The sequence below is a fragment of the Citrus sinensis genome, chromosome 9, assembly GCF_022201045.2.
Source record: "Citrus sinensis cultivar Valencia sweet orange chromosome 9, DVS_A1.0, whole genome shotgun sequence".
Taxonomy (NCBI): domain Eukaryota; kingdom Viridiplantae; phylum Streptophyta; class Magnoliopsida; order Sapindales; family Rutaceae; genus Citrus; species Citrus sinensis.
The window spans coordinates 14,491,164-14,500,995 of NC_068564.1; the positions used below are offsets into that span (position 1 = coordinate 14,491,164).

General features: G+C 34.3%; 1 pseudogene; it reads right to left on the reverse strand.

Moving 5' to 3' along the window:
* Window positions 1-308: 308 nt before the first annotated feature.
* Window positions 309-9,350, reverse strand: LOC102614712 (potassium channel SKOR-like; annotated as a pseudogene).
* Between the last annotated feature and the right edge of the window lie 482 nt (window positions 9,351-9,832).

Here is a 9,832-nt window from a genome sequence, read left to right on the forward strand (position 1 = left end):
GTACTATTAAAATCTTGCATTTGTATTGACATCAATGGCTCCCCATTAATGTTTCAAGATATGGTTGAGGTTGATTGTCAACCATTTCGTTGTAATTTAAAAACAATAAGTTTGCATTTCAGATAATCTAGAGATTTTGTTTCCATTAAAGTGGCATTTTGAGTGTCCATTGCTTTCCCCATTGAGATATTGAAAATTAAAATTCCAAAGCACTTCAATCACTTAATAAATTTTTTCTAGATTTGAACTTTACAAGACACAAACGATGAAGGAAAATAATATGAATCCGTGATGCTGTAGATTATATAGAGTACAAATATGAATTAGAAAGGTAACTTACCAACAGTGGCCATGGTTACAATGGCAAAATACATAGATGTTGTGTATCGTGTCCAGATGTCGATGTCTCTGAAATTTGAATAGCTGTAATCACCCAACTTCAAACTTCCAATCCATGTGTACCCCTCTTTTTTAGGAGGCAGAGTGGTAGCCAAATAGTAAAATATGCAGGCAGCAGTATGTGTGCAGTAGATTTCAACAGCACTAAGCTTAATAATCCTGGTAAACAGATAATTGATTCGTATATCCTTCTCCAGCTTTTGGAAAAATTCAATCACCTTTCGTACCCGATATAACCTAATCCATAAAAGGTACCTAACTTCTTCTTTTCTTCCACAAGTCTGGAAAGAAAAATCAAAAAAGTCTCAGATATTTAGCCAATTGTCTCCCGAGAATTTGAAAACTACTTGGTCAAAATAGCAACATCTGCACATTTACAACTCTGAAAGATCATTATGTTTGTAACAACTCTAATCAAGTCCACACATTGGTAAGTTAAGGCTTGGCATGTGAGTTTATAAGTACTTGGGCTCCCTCTCATTGCAATCCAATTTTTAAGGATGAGTTTTACCCGATGTACCCTTAACAATTAGTACCAGAACAAGTTGTTTTCTTAGAGATAACCCTCTCTACGGCTGGTCCTAGTCTCATGACCTTGGTGTGTCACCTAACTAAGGTATGAACTGTCGTGATTGTTAGTTCCTGAAAGAGGGATGGACTGTGACAGACTCTAATTGAGTCCCACATCGCAAATCTTGGCATATGTGCTTATAGGCATTTGGTCTCCCTTTTCTCATAGGTGGGTTTATAAGGCAGTACACTCAAGAAATAATATGTGCGGTTATAAGTCCTCAGACTCTCTCTCCATGTTATAAGCCGGTTTTTAAGAGAAATTTACAAAAATAATCATAAAACTTTTGTTATTTTCACAATTAACCATCTCAACTTTTTTCTATCAACATTAGCCAAATACACGTTTTTCTCCCCAAATTACCCTTCTTTACAAACCAAAAGTAACTTTCTTTCTCCCCTTTCGTCAAACCAAAGGTAGCTTCCCACTCTTGAATCATCAACCAACGGCAACGGCAAAAGGCAAAAGGCAACGATAAAAAGTAAAATCTGATCATAATTTATCCGGATCCAACACTAATCGGCATCACATAGTGGTATGAGTTATTTTCTGAACTTGCTCGAGAGTTTGAGTGAACTGTGCATCATGGTTTCATGGGTGAATCTGGCGACAGGTTGCCTGTCGCACCAAGTTTTGGTGCGACAGGCAGCCTGTTGCACTAAGTTTCGTGTGACAGTCAGCCTGTCGCACGAAAAGCCACATTCATTGCAATTAACTATTAATTTGATAGGGCTCAAATAATTTATTTTTTTTATAATTTCAGGCTTAATAGATTCAGTTGTACTTGAATTGTGTTACGATGGTTGGTGGGAGACATTAGAGGATGGGCATATAGAGTATATCAATGGTAAAAATAGAGCTTTTTTGGTTGGGAAAAATTGTCTCTTTGATAAGTTATTGGCAAGAGTATACGATGTGTTACAAATTAACTCTAATGAATATAGTATCACAATGAAGACAACTTTGAGGTCTAGTAACACATTATATCGTGTATGTGCACTGCCTGTGGATATATTTGATGATGAAATGGTGAGGGTTGTGTTACATATGGCATTCGACGTAGCCAATTTTAGATGCATTCCTATATTCGTGACCACATCACCTCGAGTTCCGAGCGAAGGTATTGAGCCACATGTTGAAACAGAAACTTCGTTTAGAGCAAATATGTCTGGCCCTAATAATGAAGAAGAGGTGTTGCCAAGGACAATATCGCTGCAGCAATATTACTCTCCAATCCACGACAATTATGACAACATTGATGATAACGGCGTTACGTTACAGGATGTTGGAGCAACGGTATTTCCAATAACGACGTCGTTGGAGCAACGGTATTCTCTGTATCACAACAATGATTTTCAGGATAATAATGACTTTCATGATGAGACAGAGGGGGATAATGTTTGCGTAGAACCTTATAATAATATGAGGGGCACTCATTTCAATAATGATGGTGATGATGGAGGAGCCGGTCCTTCGAATGTTCCGTCGTTTCAGCATGAGGATGAGTGTGAAGACAATACTTCTGTGAATAACAGAGGCAATAGACCTATTCCTTCTATGGTTCGATCATGAACGAGAATTGACCCCCTCACAAGTCTTGCTCCAACTTTGTCTTCGAACATGGTTGCTCCAAGCTTTGTTAGCAGTTGTGACTCAGATGATATCAATGTGGGTAAGCTATTTGCTGAGAAGAATGAGTTTATATTACAACTACGCAAGGTTGCCTTTAGGGATAAGTTTGATTTCAAGATTGCACGGTCTACAACGACATGTTTCGAGGCTCACTGTTGTTCAGAATCATGTAAATGGTGTATTCGAGCAACTAGAAGTTTGAACGAGCAAAATGTTCCTTGGGTGGTGCGGAAAATTGATAATGTACACACTTATCATAATGAGGTATTGGTTTATGGATGTCATCAAGTAAGGAGCCGGGTTGTCGGCCATATTATCGCAGAAAAATATATTCAAGACAAGAGAATTTATACTCCGAATGACATAAGAGCATATATGCAACAGGAATACGGTGTTCAGTTAACATACCAGCAGGCATATCGGGCGAGAGAAGTTGGTCTTGAAATAGTTCAAGGCAACCCTGCGAAGTCATACAACTTGCTCCCTAAATACTCTCATGTACTAACTACAGCGAATGAGGGTACAGTCACTCACCTAGAGCAGGATGGAGATGGTAATTTCTTGTACTATTTTGTAGCACTCGGATCTTCCATCAAGGGTTTTATGCAGTACATTTGGCCTGTCATTACTGTAGATGGTACTCATCTGAAGGGGCTATATCGTGGAAGTCCAGTAACCAGGCACCATTCTACAATTGACAAGCGAATCAAATGCTCACCAATTTGAAACCATAACTAATCCTCACGACTATCTTCTTCATGGGCCACTTGCCTTAATAAAAGATTGTGCAAAATTACCCCACTAAATGGAAAACTTTGACACTCCAAGAAATGCCCAAATATATCCTTCTTGAACATATTCAACTGCCGCTTTGTTAATTTTTCATCGATGGCTTTTACGACCGAAGATAAATTACACATGCTCGAAATTCGACCCGGAAAGTGATCGGCATAACGAAAATACATCCTGCGTACTTCGATATCAGACGATTCTGATTTCGCCATGTATTTGTAATATTTATAACATTATTACATTGCATTTACAACAAAAATAAAATAAATTTACTTGACGGAAAAAAAATTATAAAGCCACTGTAATTTGGTGCGACAGGCAGCCTGTCGCACCAGATTTGGTGCGAGGGGCTTGCTGTCGCACCAAATTGGTGAAACAGCACCCATTTGCACGTTCGCTGCTGCCCAGCGATGGGCGCGAGCTAGCGCCCGTCGCTTGGGCGAGCGGCGCGCGCTCTAGCGCCCTTCGCTGGGCAGCGGTTCTCTCCTTAAGAAACACTCCCAAATTGAGAAAGAAACACTCCCAAAACAACAACAACCACCACAATCACCACCACCACCACCACCACCATTATTATTCTAAAATTTCATTTTAAATTAATGAAAATAAAAAAAATAGCTAACCTAGATTTTATTGAAGACTGTAGATGGTAGATCGGATGCCAAAGAGGGATGAAGCCACCGCCGACGAGGGATGAAGCTGCCGCGGATGATGGGAGTTTGTTCGGTTTGGGAGAGATGGGTGAAAGAGAGTGTTGGGGGAGAGATGAGAGAGAGGGGTATTTTGGTCTAAAAGGGTCTTTTATGGCTAATGTTGATAGTAATTTGTTTGGGGGATTAAAATGAAAAAAGCCAAAATTGTTATGGCTATTGGTGTAAATTTCTCGGTTTTTAAGGATGAGTTATAACCAAATATTTATGCACTATAAAAGTAGTACAATCAAGAAATAATAATACCTTGTAGATAACATCCCAGGGCAAACAACTGAGTAAATCAATGATAAAACTAGATTTCAAGTACCTGCGATGCAAAGAGAATTTAAAATTAATTACTTAGTTAGAAGTAAGAGAATGAGAGAGGAAGCAAATAAATTAAATTAAATTTGAATTACCTAAGAGCAATAGGGGTGCGCTTGTAGACCAAACGATAGGTCTGGCTATCTCTATAAGCAAGAAAAAATTGCAAGATGATGTCAACTAGGAAAGCAATCTGTCCTGCAATGTCCAATATAAAGAGGTTCTCTGGTAGTCCCTGAAGAATGCAAACTCCGTTGGTGTGAAGAACGATGAATATAATGCCGATATCAGTATGAATTTTGTCCATATCCGATACCACCTGCAGTCATCATTTTAATCTTTAACTCCATTATTTATATTTCGTATATATTTTAATTTAGATTCTTTACTTAAAATTACCTAAATTTTGAACCATTATTCAGACTAATAATATAGAATACTTGTTATTATTATTTATGTTATATTTTAATGTGTTACATTAATATTTATACTATATGGTACTGAAAAATAAAAGATGTATACTAGAGGACGTGGGATTAAAAATTAATTTGAACTTTATCTATTTTTTATCTTTAAAAATATTTTATTGGTTGGCATTCCTCTTTCCTTAATTCTCATGCAAAGAGGGCTTCAATCTCCCTAATAGTTGTGGGAGTATTTCCTTTGATTTTTTATCCTAAGCTTAGTGGGCTTCAATTATCTGTTAAGCTTTAATTAAATATTTTTACTACGTGTTAGACTTTGGTTGTATTGTATATAATATTAAAAAATATATTATGCATGATTTTTTTTCTATTTAGTAGTTTACATTTTATCTATTGTGGGAGAAAATTTTGTATAGAATTATCTCACCACCATAGTACAACAATTTAAAACTCTGCAATGTAGCAAAGTATTCGATCCTTATGTAAAATCATCAGTGGATCTACAAACTTATGACCCACTAACCGAGTCTATGACCATCCCACTCAAATTTTTCTCTTATTATAGATATCTATCCTCTAACAAACTAAATCTAGGCGTACTTGAAAGTAGAACTGATAAAATTTAACACGACTTGATTACCTGACGCATGTAAGACACGAATAAATGGGGATGAATCATCAAATTGGACACGATTATTAAATGAATCAGGTCTGAGTCAACATAATTTTTTTTTTCTTGTCAAATTAAGGTTAAAGCTTTTGACCCATTTACGCGACCAATGACATCATTATATTTTCTACTCTAAATTTATATGTAGGTTCTTGTCATAAAAACTCAAATATTAAACATGATTCTCTCTTTTCTTTTTGTTTTGGAAGGATGAACAAATATACAGTCATTTATTTATAAGATTTTATATAGATTTAGAATTTCAATAGTGTAAATGTATAAAATATTGGTAGATATGTATATAACAATCTCTAAATGTTTGATGAAATTTTGTTAAGTATATAGATATAAAGTAAGTTAGTTGGGTAACCTGTTTATTTTCTGTGTCAGGTTAGTGTCTCAACAATTTTGACACGATTACTAAATGAGACATGTTTGTATCGACCTAAATTTAATACGACGCAAAATTAACACGACACAAACACGACTCATTGACCCATTTTGTCAGTAAAGGCCAAATATACTTTAAAAAAATTTAAAAATAAATAAATAAATTTACTCCCATCCCCTAAAGTAAGGAAGCGATTTTTTTTCCCAATCAAAAAGAGTTGTGGTTTTACCCTGAAACTTTTGTGTATTTCTCTGAACAAAAAAAAGTTAATTATAAAAATATTTTGAAAAATGAAAACTAAATATCACTTAATCCCAAGACCAAAAAGGGTAATTGTTGAATTGTGTAAAATTGACGTACGAATAACAATTGTTAAAAAATTGGACACAATTTTTCAATTATTTTTTAACTTTTTTTATAGATATTTCCTCCCCCTTAATTGCCCCCAATTTTTTTTTAGAAAAAAAATTATTAATTTTTTTTGAAATCACAATTCATGAATTATGAAGTATCACAAATTTTCTTTGAAAAATCTTTCAACAAAAGAACTGAGTTTTCAGTTCGTGAAAGTAGCAACATTATTCCCACATTGTAGTAGGTTACCGAACAACTGAAATCAGATATTTGGCATTTTACAATCAATTCCACCAATACATTTGAATTCTCTATGCAAATGCCAAAACGAAAAGTTTATTTGTTAAAATTTACAGCACGTGCACTCAATTGTATCTCCCTAAGCACATGCAAAACTCATCATCAATATTTCATTGCACAATTTGGAATTCAATAGAACAAATAAATATAAGTTCTTAAGAAAATCAAAATTTTAATTATTTATAAATTATAACTGTGGATTGAGGATTTTATTTTGGACACAACTTGAAAAAGCATTAGAAAGCAGGGACACTCACTGACATTACATTTAATTTAAAGATGTTCGGCTTAGTCAGTAGTGACGCAGTTTTATGACGGCAGTAGCGTTAGCCAATAAAAAGCAAACACGTGTAGAATAGTGGCGGGAAGTATTACCCTTTCACCTCAAACTTGAAAATGTATACTTTGGGCCGATGAAAAACTTAATGCCAGGAGGATGGTACACAAAAGCAATGGTTGCAACCATGCCAAAGTCTCCTCTTCTAGCGATTGGGGAGGTTACACCGACGTACAGTGCTCGATGAATTTTAGACGGGTGACACTAATCTTTATCTTAATGTAAAGAATTTTAAAGTTGTATATTAATCAAACAGAATTCCGTGATCATAAATTATCATTCCTCCAGTTAATCCCAAATTTTCCTAATAATCACGGAGACTATATTATTGTTGGGAAAATATGCTCTTTAAAAGCATATGTGTTTATTTAATTGTAATAAACAATTTTTCTGATTAATAAAATAAATGAGGTATTTTATTCAAATATCTTAATTGCATTTATATTTGTATTAAAGTCCATTTAATCATATTATATGTATTTATGTGATCACCATGTGGATTCACAGAAGACATAAATACAAGTTATCTTATGATTAAATAAATTTAGTTCACAGTTGATAAATAAAGTTGGGCACTTTATTTAGGTATAGACTGTAATAAATTTATTGAATGATTTGTCTTAATCATGTATGAATTTATTGATGTAGTACGACTACATTGAACAGGATCACATATGAGATTTAATTAACTTTGTAATAACTGTCAGACTTATTAAATCTCATAGGCGTTGATTTTACTGTAATCTTAATCTTGAGTTAATTATGATTTCATGATTGTAATTGTTATTCCATTTGAGTTACCAATGGGCACGACACAGCCTTGTGGTCAAGATTACCCGGTATCTTGGTGGGAGCAATTATGAGTATTGGAGTTATGGATTAACAATATAGAATTTGTACAACACATCTCTTGATGGGTTTTCGGCACTTGATCATAGAATTCTCTGGCCAGAGTGTGTCAACATATTTAGTATGTTGAAAATGATCATTAGAGAAAACCAGTAAGGATCAAGGAATAAGATGTTATTAAATTGATTGGACAGTTGAGATATCAATTTAATTAACGATGTGGTACAAAGGATTGTGCAGTAAAGAAATCAATGTGGCTTGGGACGAATTATTATTCGAGCATACAATTATGGAAGTCAGTTCCAATCTTTTAGTGGAGTAGATTTGGAATTAAATAATTGGGCTAGTTTAATTACAGGCCTAATTATTGTAGCCACTATTGTATGTTCCCAAATGATCCCCGGGTTAGCTCATTTAATTGACTGCACCACTACTGGACTAATAAGTAAGATAACTAGCTATTTGGGTCAAAAGCCTAAATATATCATTTAGTGGGAGGCTCCATTTAATTAGCTTTTGTGTAAGGGGCCTTATGTTATTTTACAAGGTGGGTCCCCTATTGAAAAAGCAAAGAACGTGGGTTTTGTTTTTATTTATTTGGAGCCTAGGGTTTTCACTAAAGGGTGATATAAAAGGCTTATTTTTCCCTAAAGAAAAATAGCGAAGCCACTTTATACAGATCAGAGAAAAAGATTTTTCTCTCCATTGTCGAGAGAAAAATTTTCTCGTGCTAGTTGCTTTGGTAGTGATAAAGGCGCCCACACGTCAAGTGCAGATGGAACCTGAGTCATAACCTGGAAGATCATTGGAGACAGTTCGTGATCTAACAAGCGTGGTGGTGACGGATCGTGATCTAACAGGAGTGGTGGTGGCGGATCGTGATCTAGGAGCCTAAATCACTTCAGCGGAAAAAGCCAACTCAGATTTTCAAGGTACGATTTTTGGATTACGTATTCCTATATATTATATGAGAGCGGTCCTTCAAAAGGTTTTATAAAATTTTAAAAACCTGATTTTTCCCCAACAATTATTTATTCTGAAAAAAGAGATTGAATTTCCACACAGAGAGAGAAACCAGACAGACCTGTTATCAGGATGAATGACTGAGCCTTTGGAGAAATGTCTGATACCAGTGATTAAAGATGTCCGCTGAAGTTTCTTCGAAATCCAAATCCAAATCCAAACTGATTTGCAATCAAATTGAATCTGCTTCCTCTCGATGATCTGAATCCTTCTCTCAAATCATCCACCTCATACTCTCCTTCTTTATCAGAATCTCCCATAATCGATCTCCTCTGCTTTGCTCTGCTCCCCAAGATCCCTCAACTCAATTCAACTGACTTTTAAATTCTATCCAAAAATTGAAAAAAAAAATACAAGCTAATAAATTAAAAAGAGTCCAACTGCAAGTATGGATTACCTCTTTCTAGAGACTAGACAGAGAGATGATGAATCACGAGAAAAATGGGGGCCTTATACCAAAATGACTTTCAAAGTATAAATGGTTGGATGTTTTTGTTTAATCGGCAGCATGCTAGATACCACCACAACTTGCTCCATGCGTTTGCGTCATCTCTAATTTACAGCCAGAAAAACTAAATACAATAAAATCTCTCAAACGTGACGGTGTTGAACCAAATTAATTTTATTACAAAAAAAAGTTATATTTTAATAGATATATAGTTATAAAAACTATTATTTTAACGTAATTATTATTGGATCAAGTGATATAGTAGTAAAGTGCGTGTATATATATGCTACTATATTGATAATTAATTATTGGAGCATGTCAAATCTAACGTATAAATATTAAAATAGATAGATCTAATTTAAAAAACTAATATGTATATAGTGGTAGAAATAAGCAGAGTAATTTAAAAAGTTTATGAAATTAACTATTTCCCAAACAACTTTAAAAAAACATATTTTATTTTATCTAAAATATTTAATGGAATATAGTATATATATTTTTATAATATACATATAATTATTATTATGTAGAGGTAAGTTGCTTAAGAAAAATCTACAAAATTATAATTTATTACACTATAGAGTTTACTTTGATCTATAATTAAATTAAATTAGAATCAAAATTT